General features: G+C 45.5%; 1 protein-coding gene across 1 annotated transcript in view; it reads right to left on the reverse strand.

Annotated features, from left to right (window-relative positions):
- GRIP2 (glutamate receptor interacting protein 2) overlaps positions 1 to 15,410 on the reverse strand; it is a 266,026-nt gene that overhangs the window by 225,479 nt on the left and 25,137 nt on the right. The window lies entirely within an intron of this gene.

Raw genomic sequence — 15,410 nt, forward strand, 5'->3', positions numbered from 1 at the left:
TTTGCAGCTGAGAAGACATGAGTGTTAAGGAAGGAGAGAGGAGTCCTGCTAGGAACAACTTCTTCCAGTCCTAGCAGCATCCCATAACCAGCAAAAGTGTATTGTGCCTTGAACACAGCACATCAGCCTGGGTGAGCAGGCAGACACACAAAGGCACAATATATCCACCAAACCACCAGCCCCCACAGAGGACACAACACAGCTGTCACAGCAAGGAGAGCCTCTTAAAAGAAAATTGGATTGAGGACACCTGATTTTGCTCAAGAGACCTTCACTTTTACCAGCAGATACTACCAAATTAATACCACCCAAAGAAGATTAAAGCCCTTAAGAATGTCACTGTATGGCCTAAAGTTACTTTTCTTCTAACCAAAACTTGTTCAGCTTGCTGGAAGATGGGGAAGAGAATCAAAAGCTTCATGTGATTATGGTGGGACTCTGATCATGACAGTGGGGTACAGACACTGGTGTGCTGGCTGCAGACACCACAGTCAGGGAAAGTGGGGATCTGAGTTAACAAAGCCCTAACAGCTTCTCAGAAGCCCTTGTGCTGTCAGAGAGTGACACTAAGTATCCTCACGCAATGCCATTGCAAAACAGGTGAATTCAGTACTTGAAAAGGGTGCCATGCTGACAGAGTTCAAAAAGTGAAGCAGCTTCTACAAAGACGGAAAAATACAACAAATACCATTTCTTTTCCCCTCCATCCAAGTCCCACACCACACCAGCTGTGTGCCTCCCTGGCTCTTTGCTGGTAAGAGGGTACCAGAACACAAATCCTTTCCCAACTCACACTATTTGCTCTTTAAGTTAAACAGAGAGGCAGCTTTTGCCGTTTTCACAAAGATCCAGTGACCCTCCACCAACATCTGTCACTCCAGGATTAGCAGCAGCCACTCAACACCAGGGACCCTCACTCAGCACAGCCAGCCCCCAGCAGGCACTGGGACACTGCCATTCCCAGTGAATCTTCAGATTCTGCATCTTCCACCAGCACAGGCTGTCACACCAAGCCAGTGACAGACAGGCAAGGACCTCCCATTACATCTTGCCTGTTTCCTTGCTGATTACAAAAAGGGGTCACAGCAAAGACACTTCAGCAGCTTTGCTGAGTTCTGCACAACTTTGCAGCTCCCCATCAAGCTTTGAAGGCTGCTCTGACTTACTTTGGCACTGCTATTTTTGCTGCCTGTACTAGGGATTGCTAAGGGACTCTGCAAGACATTGCCGCCATAAAAAATGAATATTTCACAATATCCTCTCCCCCCTAGTTTGCCAAAGAAACAAGTCGTACTGTATTTCCAGAAATTTATCTACTTTGAAACAAGAGCATCAACCCAGCAGACCAATCACTGGAGTTAGCTATCAGGTGCCTACTCCATCCTTCCTCTTTCTCAGTACCAGGGTAAAGGATTGAGTTGCTAACAGCACAAAAAGCATTTCAAAGTGTGTTGCAACAGAGGCTATTTATTCCAGCCCCTCTGCTTCTGCATTGAGGTACAGGAGCTGTAGCTCAGGCAGTTGCTCTGTACTTCTATCCCAGCTACAGTCACTGAGGGCAGGAGAGATCCACCATGCAAGTCCCTTGGAGGCACTCCACGAACACCAACAAGGAGCACTGCAGAGCCTCCTCTCCCAGCACCAAGTTATTCCCAGATTCCCTAGCATAAGACTCCCAAAAGCCACTAACCAACCAAGCCCACAGAGTTCATATCCTAGACATTAACTTCTCAGAGGTCCAAAGAGTTCAGGCCTGCAGGGTCTGGTCAAATCCAACTCAAAGAAACATTTATTTTGTAAGTAAACTAAAGAGTCACTGTTCAGAATTACATTAAACTGAGAAGACGAGAATTCCATTAGCTAATCTAATTTAGCCTGATCTGTTTGAATTTCATTATATGTGGCTGCACTGGAGACTCATTAATGAGACTCCAGTATACAGGGATCTTGACGGCTTCTAACTCAATCTCTCAACCTGATGCAGACAGCTGTAATCATGTTAATTAGCTGCAGAACCTGGGATGTACTGTACTTCAGCTGAGCTCAGGGTGAAGACAGAAAGATTAAAATGAAGCCAAATGAATGAAAAAGCACCACCCTACTTGCATACAATTTACAGGATAGGAGTAACACACCCTGTGTGTGCACAGATGTCTTCCCTTGATTCAGATGGGGGAGGACATTGCATAGGAACAAAGTGTCCCTGGGTAAAATCAGTTAATTAGCTTGATAAATTAAAGGATGAGACTGAAGATAAAAAAAGAATTTTCTTATTTTAATGACCCCCCTACAAAGTCCTGTCAGCCATTGGAAGTTACACACCAAAGCTATTTTGGAAAACAATCAGATCATTGTTAATTCTAAAATTAGCTAATTGGGGTGTTTTTCATATAGAGAAACCATTGCTCTTACATTTGTCAGCACTCCCACAGAGATCAAGAGGATGCCAGTATGAATAAGCACTGAGACAGCCTGGATGGCAGCTTCTGGTCCTGATCCCTGCTCAGGAGAGAAGGGCCCATGCTGCTCTCTGCTTACACTGCAGGCTCACAAACCAGACACAAGCCCTTGATCACAGCATGTGTCATCTTAGATTTTTGTGTCAAAAAGAACCTTTGAACTCCAGCACCACTGCAAAATAAGTGGTATTTGTTGCTGTGCCCATAAATGCAGTTGTATTGGAGCAGGGGAAGCACAGGCACACGGAGAGTATCCAAGCTGCCAACTCTCACACCCTGACATCTAAGGAGGGTTGGCTCAGACAGAACCATGCATCTGAGCTGCTTCAGGTGATAAGGGTGAGGGTCCTCCAGCCAACAAGACAGAAAACAAGACTACACACCCCAGCAGCAACTAGTAAGACTCATCTTTGGATTCAATGCTTTTGAGTTTTTTGGCGGGTGGGGGTGGGGCAGGTTGCCAAGCTACAGAAGTTTGGAAAGAGGGTGGGATGTTACAAAACTGCCTGGACTCTCCCAAAAGACAAGTTCTAAGGCCAGAGTCAGGCCAATTTCTGCTGGAACCCTAGGTCTCCTACATCTTCTCAGGGAAGCCCACCAGCACTGCCCAGAGAGCCTCTCCAACCCCACTGAGGCCCAAGGCATTAATTCAGGCCAAGTTTTCTACAGCACAGTGACACCTGAAGCACAAACAGACATCTCTGAAGGATCCAACCATCCCAGTTAGCCTCTTGGCTAGTCTGCAAATGCATTACAGAAGCTTTAATGATTTGAGACAAAACCAGAGCATTGAAATACTTTTCCAGCTTAAGGTCTTGTACTTTACCTTCACTGCAGCCCCCATAAGCCCCAAAGGAGCCCATTCCCAATGAGCTCATCAGGAAGACACAGAGGTACAAATTACCCCAGAACACTCCTGCCTTAATTAACATCTCCTTTGGAGCCTGCAGTAGTGGAGATACAGAGCTTGGAAAGCAGTGCAGGAGCATGTTTCATTGAGAAGGATCAGGATTCAGGCAGGGAGAAGTTTTGTAACCTTCTCCTGGCCTCTCCCCACTCCCACAGCCCTACTGGCACACAGAGCAACCTGTGGGACAGAGAGAAAACTTGAGAATAACATCTGAAGCCTTTAAGAAATACAACGTCAAGCAACTTACAAACATTAAATGCACCCAAATGGTGCAGGGAAGATCTTATTTATAGCTGGGTTTTATAGAATTATAGATTTAATTATAGAATTAATCCTGATGTCTCATGGAACAGTGGCTCCCACTTAAATAGTGAACTGTTTGTGGTTGAACCTACTCCAGGCTTTCCCGTTCTGTGCAAAAAAAAAGTAATTTTGATTTCAGAATTGCTTTCAAATTACAAGTGCTAGCAATAAAATTAACTGTATGAATTTCAAGCATTACACTTCTCTTACAATTTCAATTATCGATCAAGCACCATGGCTGAAACATTAAGCCTTCAAATGTTAATAGTGATTATTACTTTGCTGCTATGGGGTTTAGGGGTCTTTTTTTATTGTGTTTCCTTGGTTTGTTGGTGTTTTTCTAAGTTTTTAGAGTACTGCTTATGCTGGATACTCTGGGAGCTGTAGTTCAAATGCCATCATATTCCATGTAACCTAAGAGAGAAAAATTGTCATCAATTCATGCAAATACAGCGAGTTTTGAAAGCAAAGAGTAGATAAAACATCGTCTTTTACTGGCCTGGCTGAAATAGCTTTATAATTAGCAACGGATGGCCTTGCTGTTTTCAGCATCCTCGTTGATCAGCCAGTATTTATCAGAAGAAGCTGCACACCACTGTCTGGGGATTTCAGCAAATGAGGTGTTGGGGGTTTATTCACAGAGAAGCAAACAGATTTTACAATCAGCCTGCCATGCCAAGTATGTTGCTGGCATAATTCCACTGGATACCCTGGATTTTTTCTAGGGAAAAGTGGCCCCATAAAAAGAGCAGATTCAATATCATCTTTGCTACCTGCAAAACACCCACGTATTTCACAGTCTGCACTGACCAAGTGAGAGCAACAGGAAAGACTTCAATTGTTCCGTAGAAAGAATGCAGCCCCATGACCTGAGGGCTGATCGAGCTGGGTACAACACTCCCTTTGCAGGGGTGCTGCAGCTGCTTGCAACTCACCTCCTGACACTGCCATCATAAATGCCCGGCAGATTTCGGCTTAGACACCTGCATCTCCCTAACAAACACAGCAGAAACTAATCCCAGATGGGGAACAATCACGGCAGTGGTTTATCTGCCCTTTCTGTTTATCTTTCTGGAGCAGGTTTGGAGCTACATCGGGTGGGAAAGCTGAGCTATGGATGTGCTTACTGAGAGGGTGTGCATTTGTGCCTGCCAACACACACCTATGTGAGAGGATGGACGAGGTCGGCACAGAGTTGTGTGTTTGTTTATCTGCAGCAAGCTACTCCAAGTTGGAGCCATAAGAATTTCCACAGTCTTGCTCCACTGCACACAAGTCCCATAAAGCTCTGCTTGGCAGCTGCCTTCTCTGACAAAGCTGGTCTCTGATGGTTGGCCTCCATCACTCTCTAATTTCTTGTTCTTCCTAACTAAGCTAAGCTGATAAGCTGTGCTGAATGTCACTTCTGAAATCACTCAACAAAATCTCACACTCTGGCAGACAATTTCAAAATTATTTCAGTGACTTAGATTCCCTTCTTCCCTTCCCTCGTGCTGCACTGAAAACATCATTTCCACAAAAATCAAGAGCCCATTTCCTCACATCCATGCACAGTGTAAGTCTAACAAATGCCAGCTTGCTCACTGACTGCAAGAGGTGCCCCACATATGCAGCAGCAGGCAATAGGACCCACACAGGCAGAGCTGTATCACGTCCCTAAGGGCATACAAACAGCTGTAGCCCCAGCATAGCAAACCAGTGCCTTCCCAAGAGTTCAGCAATACCCTTTTTACCCGATGTTTGTAGAGTAAGAGACCCCATGTGCACATCAGGGCTCTAATGGGTTTTTATGCATTGTAAAAATACAATTGTAAAAATACATTGTAAGGAAACTGGAGCAGCTTACAAGAGCATCCCATCTGAAGGTAAATTACAGCTTTTGGACATGAAACCCCCATGGCATAACTCCAGTCAGTCAACCCTCACAGCAGGGAGACAGGATGTTTCACCAGCTAGACCTGAAGTCAGCACACCAGGTGATCAGATGCTAACAAGACCAGAAAGCTTTACAGCTTCTTTACAGTGATGAAGTGAGATATGACATCCCAGAAGAAGACCACTTACAGGCAAGGACTTGGGTGATAACACTGTAGCATGGATAAACGGCAGCGCCCAGTCTCAGGCGAACCTGGGCTCCCTCCTGGTTTATGCTTCTCACTTGCTCCAGGAGGAAGGAATTGCAGCCCATGCCAGCACCCCCTCCTTCTACACTGTCTCTCAGGGTAGATGATTTGAGTCTAATCCATGAAACCTCATCTGTTTCTTAGTGATAAATCCAGTTTGGAAAACTAGCACTTTAGAAATTAGCAATGTCAGATCTCGAGGGTAAGCTGTAAATCCCTGAAGGGCAGCAGCACAAAACGCAGCCCCGCACAGGCACATGGCAAGTATGACAAGCAGGAAGCATTCCTTCAAAAGCTGACTGTTAGATCACAAGTCAGGTCTGAACCCACATTCTCCTCTTGCCTCCTTGGATTTCATATTTTGCCTACTCCACAACTTGATCATTCATGCCCCAGCATTACAATATTTCCCTCCTCCCTAAGCATTTGGCCTTTTAGCTGAAGACAGGGGTACCCTGGTGGCTTGGGGCACACACAAGGACAAATCATTTAAATCAAATGAAGTGGAACCATTGCTCTTGCACAGTTTACAGCTGCACTGAGGAACTCACAGCTGAAGGACGGGAGAGAGGGCAAAATCACAGGTGGGTTTCAATAGAGCATCACCAGCTTGCAGTCTATTCTCAAGGAGCAGGACACCCAGCCAGGACTATGAGGCAGGAGCAGAGGAAAGACTGCAGACAAGGAACAAGCACCCAGTGTACACATTGACACTAATCCTTTTCTCTGGCCATCCTTTAGCACTAGCAGGGATCAGATGGCTGAGCTAGATGGTCTGACACAATCTTTTTCTTACTAGTGAGACCATAATTCAAGAACATTCGAGTTCTCTGAAGAGAGAAACTGACCATTTGAACACAGGTCTGGCTGGTAAATGAGCAACAAAACCAAATGAAATCATCTCAAAGAACATTAGAACTAATATGAAAGTCTAACCTATAGCTAAGCATAGCAGGGGACTTCAATTTGATTTACCTCAGGAACATTAATGCACCAATTAGCTCTGTTTCTCTGGGGAGAAGTCATCTCATCATTTACATACTTTGTTCATATAGTAGGGAGGGGAAAAATTATGAAAACACATGTGAAATATTTGGATGTGCCCAACTACCAAAGATTTCATAATGAACGCATTAGATTATTGTTTCTTGATGCAAAGAGGATTTTGTTTTAACCAGAAGCGTAACAAGGAATTACAGCAGCTGTGCCTGTCATTATTCTGCTTAGCCTGTTAATGGAATTGGCTTGCTAGAACCAAGTTGGTTCAAAAGATTAATTAAAAACAGGTGCTTCTGTGCAGTAACTTCTCCACACCACACTGAGTACTTCATATGGCCAACCACATTCACTCTTCCTTGTGACCTGCAGAAATTCCCTTTGCTCTTCTCTGGGAGCAATAAAACAGTAATAAAATTAAATTCAGAACATTGCCTGTGTGACAGAGCATGTTGCAAGGACCACTTTAAGAGAAAAGCCATGTCCAATGAACTAGGGAGGCTGGTGCTCGGGAGCCTTCTCCAGAGAATGGTGTTCCCTTGGGAATGTCCTCCATGTCACTGTACACCTCAAGAGGGATAGTCTTTGCATAAGACATCTCCAGTGGGATTTAAAAATCTTAATCAACAATGGCTGAAGCTCATTAGCCTCAAGAAGGAGAGAGGGTAGCTGGAAGAAGCTTTCCAACAGTAAGCAGGCAAGTTTTGTATTTGGAGGGTTTGTCACCATCTCTGCTGGTCACATGCAGCTCAGACCCAAGACTCCAGCCTGTGTCAGAACCATGCTGGCTAAACTTCTGCAGGCAAGGACTTTAAATACTGCTCACACAGCAAAACCCAGTCATGCCAAAAAAGGTTTGTCATTAATTGAGAAAACCAAAAATTTTGGGGCCCAAGAATGGACCAGGAAGCAAAGAGTCTTGCTAAAAATACACAAAATTTCACAAAAGACCAGTTGAGAGTCACACAGCCAGGGATGCTTCATTCACACATGAATCTCTTTAAAGAGCAAATCAAAAATCCATGGCCTGTGATCCTTCAAACCCTGCTCAGTCACAAGCAGTTAGAATAACAGCAGGGCCAGACTCAGCAAAGAAAGCAGGCTCCAGCTCAATATTTTGTCGTGTCCTCTCTCATTTCAAATCCTAGAGGAGCAAAGTAGAAAGAAAACACATTTGAAGAGTTGTTTTAGTTTCATTTCTAGTTTGGGTCACAAGTTCCTGTTCTATCAAACAGTTATTAGGTGACCTCACAGCTAATTCCTATGCTTATTCCTGCTTTGCTTTGTTTTGTTTCAATCTCTTTGTGGATTGATATAAAATCCTGAGCAACAGCAGTGTTTGGAGAGGATGGAGAAGTGGACAACAGTTGCTAAACCCAAGTGCTATTACGTGCCTAAAAACCACCCCACAAACCGTGAGCCAAATGCAACAGTTCCTGAAGTGACCCAGTGGTTTGGTTTTCTCCATGGGTCAGTAGGACAGGACCTGCCATCACAGAGGGAAAGGCTAAGGGACAACAGTGCCCTGGGTTCACTTCCCTTCCATTGCCAGTATGGAAATATAAAATCTACAGTACTACCAAATCACTTTTTCTCTTCTTTTCTAAGAGGTAACTCTAAAACCACAAAAATGTGGTGCTTTACTTTTACTTTACACCAGCAGCTGGGAATCCACAGATAATTGACTTTGCAAAATAGGCCAAACAACAAAGCACCTACTGACTGGAAGACCCTACTAAACTCCGCTCCCCAGTGTTACCTGGGCCCCAGGTGTGAGCTGAGCGAGGCTGCCCAGCACCAAGCCAGAGTGGTAACACTGGGGAGCAACACAACCCTGGCAGCCCCCACCTCTGCACCTCAGCCTGCTTACATGTGTCTCATGTCCTGCAGGGTCACCTTTCCCCAAAGCAATTACATCCCACTGATACAAATCTCACCAGTTCCACAACCCTGGTGGGATGCAAAATTAACCCTCCCTTTGGCAGCTGCCCCAGGTGCAGGAAGCCATCCTTCACGGCCAAGCTTCAGGCCTGAAGTTTAAACAGCAGCTGCTGCGGCTGGGGGCGATTCTCATTTCAACAGGGAGGTGAGAAATACTGCCACAGTCACCCACCTGCCACCCTGGGGCCAGGGAAGCAAGAGACCCTGGTTAAGGCAGGCAGCAGGATCCTCACAGCTCCTAATGACAGACACACACTCCCACGGCCAGGCTGCAGCCCAGCTCCAGTGGTGACAGAGCCTGCAAGATGTTCAAACCAATCAATCCTCTTGGGTTTGCTAATGTGTTGTCATCAAATTTGACTGCAAGGCCATGGGAATACCTTTTTCCCAGTAGAGCCTTCATGCTATGGTGATTTTTCCTCAATAGAGGTTTCTTTACCAGAGTGAGCACAATGCACAAGGCTCTGGATTTGCCCAAATTACCTTGCTGAAGGAGTACTGCTGCAAGAAAGCTACATCTCATCTCTCCAGAGAGGTGCTGCAGATATGCTGCAATGGCCACATTAAGCCAATTTGCCTTTTGAACTGCACAGTCTGGGAGGGGAATTTTGAACACTTTTGTACAACAAACCTTGTCCTTAATAAGCCTTTATCAGTGGGCTGCATTAATCAGACCCAGTCTGCAAAACACCTTAGAGTGTAACATCAAGGAAGTATGGGTTGCCTGTGTGAGAGGGAGTCTCCTTGCTTAGAAATCTGTAAGAGAAACTAGCTGACTATTATAAAAATATGGTCTAACCTGAAAGCAAAAATACAGCTTTAAAGAGCAGGATCTGTGCATGGGGCAGATGGGACTTCCACAACTCTAGAAGGAGCCAGGGTAAAGACAGAGTAACAAGCTTTTTACTTCTAGCCATATTCTAAGCACATTCTGTGAAGAAATCCGACAAATTCAGCCCTGGCAGTAGAGAACACACAAAACCACCACCAACCAGCACTCACACAGTGCCTGTACCTCAGTTTCTACAATGCTTAGTCCCCACCTAATCCAACAACCTCCTGCAGCCTATTCTAAGGAGGAACAGGATCTTCCCCCTAAAGAGACTGCACAAATCTCGCATGGCTTCCACTTTACCTTTAAAACCAGTCTTACAAACCCTGGGAGCATAAAGAGAGGAAATAAATACTACCCAGGAATGTCACAGTTGTGCTGGGAATATATATTTGCTCCTGCTCCACAGGGAATGCAGAGGTCAAGTTCAAAAAAAAATTGATACTAACAAATATTAGTAAGAGATCAGAGGATTTCTCTGGTCAGGGACAGAGCACTGTAACTAAGTACATTTCATAGTCTACCAAGCAGCAAAACACAAGGATGCTTGCGGCAGGATCTGTGTGGCTGAGAAAGAGATCCTGAAAAACACTGAAGTTTAATGAAATGAAACTACATTTCAAAACCCACCCAATTCGTCTTGCATGACCACATGGCTCCCTTCCTGCGTGGGTACGCTCACTGTGTGCATGTATGTGATTTGTGTCCGTCTCCTGCCCTGTTTGGGAATTCCTGTTGTTTTGCAGATCCTTGAGTAAGATACTTATTAACGGTCCACGTTCCTCTTCCTTCCCGCCATTAGCAATCCACACATGATGGCAGGAAGATAGGTCTCATTGCTCTCAGGATCCCATCTCCAGGGTACCAAGTTCCTCTGTCCTTCCAAAACCAAACTGATTCATTTGCAAACAAAAGAAAAATTGTATTAAACACCTGAAAACAATATCCCAAGGGAGAGTTTTTACAAATAGGCTCAGGTTCACACTAAATGTTTACCACCCAGCAGCAGATGAGCAGTTCACACACAGCCAGGTCAATGTTAGTGATTTTATTCACTTCTTTCATTCAGTCATTTCTTTATGAAAGGCAGAGTTGCTAACTACATTCATGTCAGTATTGAAAGCTCACATTTGATTGCTCTCCTCAAAACCATTCTAGCAGAGAACTCCTGCTGGAAAATACAGTAGGATGAAAGAATAAATTAAATGCTGCACTAGCAGTAGGTACTTTACGCCACATTTTTCCTTTCATTTCTTTTTTTCTATAGTCCAATCTCTCCATCCTTTTCTCTCTTCCTGCTCCACATCTTCACAGCTAAAACAGGAAATATCTATTGAGTGCACTCCTTAAAATGCAATCACTGATTTCCCTGATCTTTTCCTACACAGGATAGAACCATGTTTTCCAGACAATTAGATACACTTACACAGTGACAAGAGGGTGTTGGGAATACTTTTTTTAACTAAAAGAATAAACCCAAACTATCCCCTTTTCATGCAAGATGACAGTTTTCAGCTTAAAGTTTCTTTCCCCCCACCAATTAGAACATCTTGGCCCAATATTCTGAGGAAACTCACTTGTGGGGCTTTTTGTGGCAAAATGATGCTGTTGATTTTCTAGGGGGTTTTGGCTAAACAAAACAGCAACAAAAAAATTCAGGCAGTTAAATATTCAAAACATGGGAAAAGTTTCAATTAAAGGAGTTAGGTAACACCCATATGTTTCATACTAACATTCAGCAGGCTCTGCACTCAGTGTTGGAGGTTTCTAATCCCCTTCCCCCTCTCCCCACCTATTTTTCTCTGGGCTGAACCTGCTGTAGGGGATTTTCCCCTAAATGCTCAGAATATCTTACAGCACCACCCTCACACCCGCAGCCCCCCTGCTTTTTCCATGTTTATAGCATTCTCATGCCGTTTTCATCATTTAAGTGCAGTTTTGACTTGCATATAGGTGGCTACATACACCACACATAGGTACATACAGCACATGGCACGTGCTCCTCTCATGCCGCACCATCTCTGCTCTGCTTCCTTCCTCTGCCTTGATAGTGGTTGGCAACACAGTTGTGATCCTGCTCTACAAAAACACTCCCTGGTGCTAGAGGGAGGGCTGAGAATGTTATAAATACCCTTTTTTCTCTCCTTCATTAACTTCTCTGCAAGTACTTCTCTTTCAACAACATCAAAATAATCAAAATCACTTTTGAAATTTTTTCACTCATTAAAAATCTAAATGCATTTTTAAGGGCGAGCAGAGCATGCCAAATTAGATTTGGAACAAATGAACAAAATTTGCTGTTTTGAATTCACTTATTCTTTGCTATACCATTTCCAGAAGCAAAATCTATTTTTAGGTGCAAATAGTTTTATCTGCTCCACCTAACACCCAGACAAACATCTGGGCTGTCCCTTAAGATGGTTTTTTTTTTTCCCCACTTGACTTCTACAGATTGAGAAAGACTGTGTCACAGTCACTTTTGCCTTCAGTGTCTTTCAGGGTACCTTCCCTCTCTCACTCCCAAAGGCTTTCAGTAGCCTCGTATCTGCTGGTTCATTGGTTCAACTCTTCCTTGCTTAGCTTTCCTCAGCTATTCTACAAGATGTCAGGTTCACTTCAGCCACCCAGCCTGGCCCACATTTCCAACACTTTCTTGAAATATGTCAACCAAAGGCTGCCCTGTCTCTTCTGACACGCTGCTTTGACATGTGGAACTTACCAGTCTCCAGACAGCTGGATTTTACAATCAGATGTTTTAAGATGACCCCAGTTTCCACCAGTAACTCCATCCTAGAAAAGGTGGTTTGGGCATGTCCACCACATCCCTCTACAAATAAGCATACAAAGAAGCTATTTTGGAGGGGTTTTTAAGCCAGTTGCTTCCCTTTATGTCCACGAATCCCCTCTTTTTGATGCTCTTGAAGTCCTGCTGGCTCCCACCTCACCACCTGATTTGAGTTCCTATTCCTTAGCCATGGATGCACCTCAGAACGCCCTGCACATTGGGTTTCTCCTTGGCCACTTTCCTCTTTTGCTGCCTCTTGGGCCAACGACTTCGCTCAGCTCATTAAGCCCAAGTGCCACTCTCCCACTGCTTTTGCAGGCATGACAGAGCTGCAAAGAGAGATAATAGGACACAATAAAAATTCAGGGCTGCTCCAGGCTGAAAGAACAGGCAGATGACAGGTGAAAAAAAGAGCCTAGAAGCTCTTAGCAAGGTTGACCCCTTGATGGTTTGATGCCCCTTGAAAAGGAATCTCCATCACACATCTGCCAGCAGAGGCAACGCCTGGGTCCCCAGGGCCCAAAGCTGATTTCTGAAGTCCCTTAAAGACAAGGATCAGAAGCAGAGATAGTAAACTGTGAGCAATCTCCTTTTTGGGGGCTCATGGGATCAGCCTTGGGTACCAGGGCATGAACAGCCCCACAAGTCCCTGTGGGTTTCTCTTTATTTGTGGGCTTTCACTGAGTGGCAGGTTTGCACATGGCACCTCAGCTCACTGAGGGAGCACTCCCATTAAGAAGGATGCAAACAGAGCATGAAACGATCATCAGAGGCTGTTAGTGTTTTCCTTATCTGAACTGAGCTAGAAACAGAGCAGGAAAAAAAACAGAAAATTAAAAGCTTGCATGGTCACAAATGGTGCCTCCCCTGCTCATCTTCTGCTACCCAGACTTTTGGGGACATTAATACCAGGGGGAGGAAGAAGCGAGATGCTCCTTGTCTTTGCCTTTGTTGCTGTCACTGCAGAGTCCATGCAATGCCAGAGGGTCGGAGGGAAAGGATGCTACAAGCCTGCTCTGGCTGCTCTCCCATCTGGTCCTCTATTCTAGCACTCAAAACTAGAGAAATTTGTGTTAACACAGGATCTTTACTCCCTTAAATGACAAGATTCCTTGCTGGAGATCAACGAGCAGCCTTTGGGGCATGGGACCTGGATGCTTTTTCGAAGATTACATCATTACAGACCACTGCCTCCAGTCCGAGGTCAAGAACAAAAAAAAGCAATGCATTTCTATGTCACAGTTTCAGAGACAGATGAGCGACAAGACTCACTGGGTTCATGCACAACAGCCAACTTTTATTGAGTCTTCTTCCCCTTCTATAGATCTGAAGGTCCACACAGTCGATCCCTATGGGCTGAACCAGTGGCCACCCGGCCAACCTGCCAATAGCTGCTTTGCGCGTCCCCAGCGGCCTGGGCCTGCTCTCCAACAGTCCACACTGGTCAGATTACATAACCTACTGGTCAGGGTACTTATGTAATTTCAGTTACGTCTTCATTATTTCAGTTATAAAAGAGAGAGTTATAAAATGGGATTAATTATTATTGTGAGGCCTTCAGGTCAGCTGCTGACCACCACAATAATTTCCCCCTTTTTGTTTTTAAATATAAAAGCAGCATCTGTCATCCTGTCTCCAGGGTCCTTGGAGACAGGGTGACAAACATGGCTCAGCGGGCCTAGGGCCTTTCAGCCAGAGATGTATCTCCATTATATCATTGGCGATGTAACAATCATATTCAAAAGCTGTAAAATGGGATTACCAGTGATACAAACTCTCAAAGTGGCATGCAGCAGGCTTATTAACTTAAAAGTTACAATATAACAACTCTATGAACAGGAAACTTCAGAAACAGGAAAGCCAGAGCTCGAGCACCTTGATGGAAGGCTTTTGCCTGCGCAGGTGTGCCTGGTTGTGGTGCTGTCCAGGCAGGGCTGTCAGCAGTGTAGCGACAGTGACGATATCGCAGTGTTCCGAAGGGGGACGATGGCTCTGGGTCTCTCTCACGTCCTTTTTTGGTATACATCTTGGGGAAAGCTCCAGCTCTGGTAATAGTGGCGTGTCTGCTACTGTGTCAGCGGCAACATTAGGACTTCCTAGTCCACCGCTATTTCCAGGCATGACGCTTACGTGGAGATTAGGTGCCTCCTGATAGCGTGTCTGTCTCAGGCAAGCATTTTTGCGATGGCTGTGCAGGCGCATTCGATGTAGCTACAGGACGCTCGGTTTCCACAGAAACTTCGTGGCCAGCACTGCCAGGCATGGTCACAGAATGCGTGCTAGTAGCGGCTTGGCAGTGGCCAGAGACTTGGCAGCAGCTGGACGTGGTCCTGCGGTGGCCAGCTTTAAGCACCACTCTGCAGCTGTCGGAGGCAGGGCACGGAGGGGCTGCAGGACACTTGTTTAACGCAGCGCGGCCGCGCGGGGCGGCTCCCCCGTTTGGTTCAGTGGCAGCGCTTTCCACCGGCTGTACGTCCCGGCACGGGCCGGTGGTGCAGCGCTGCTCGGGTGCGGAGCGCTCCCTGGAGACAACGTCCTGGCACAGGCCAGCGGTGCAGCGCTGCTCGGCCGAGGTGCGCTCCTGTGCGCCCAGTGCAGCGCCCACGCCTCCCGCTGCCTCTCCCGGTGCCCTCTCCTCGCTGCCAGCCTCAGTGGGCAGCGCGCGCAGTGGTCCCAGCATCGTCCTTGCATTATTCTCAGTTTTTAATTGTTTTAGCAAGTCCGCTATAAGCCTCCAAGGCTTTATCACATTAACGGCTGTCTCATCTCCTATGAAGGCCACTTTGATTATGATTTTGCCAGCCCGCTTCCACTTTTCCAAGTCCAGGGCAGTCCCCTCGGAGACGTCTAGTCTGTGGCTCTTACACCGTGTGATTAAGGCTGTTAAAGCCTGTTTGTCATATTTTATCCCTTTTTTGTTAAAAAGGAAGTCCAAACTTGTAGTACGGGGTCTTCTGGTGCTGAAACCCATGCTGGCACTGTCTCCCAATCACAAAAAAGGAAACAGGAAAAAAAAAAAAAAAAAAAAAAATAGAAGGGAAGGTCTGGACCAAGCACGGCT

The sequence above is a fragment of the Corvus brachyrhynchos genome, unplaced genomic scaffold (genome assembly GCF_000691975.1).
Source record: "Corvus brachyrhynchos isolate BGI_N302 unplaced genomic scaffold, ASM69197v1 scaffold4, whole genome shotgun sequence".
Lineage (NCBI taxonomy): Eukaryota > Metazoa > Chordata > Aves > Passeriformes > Corvidae > Corvus > Corvus brachyrhynchos.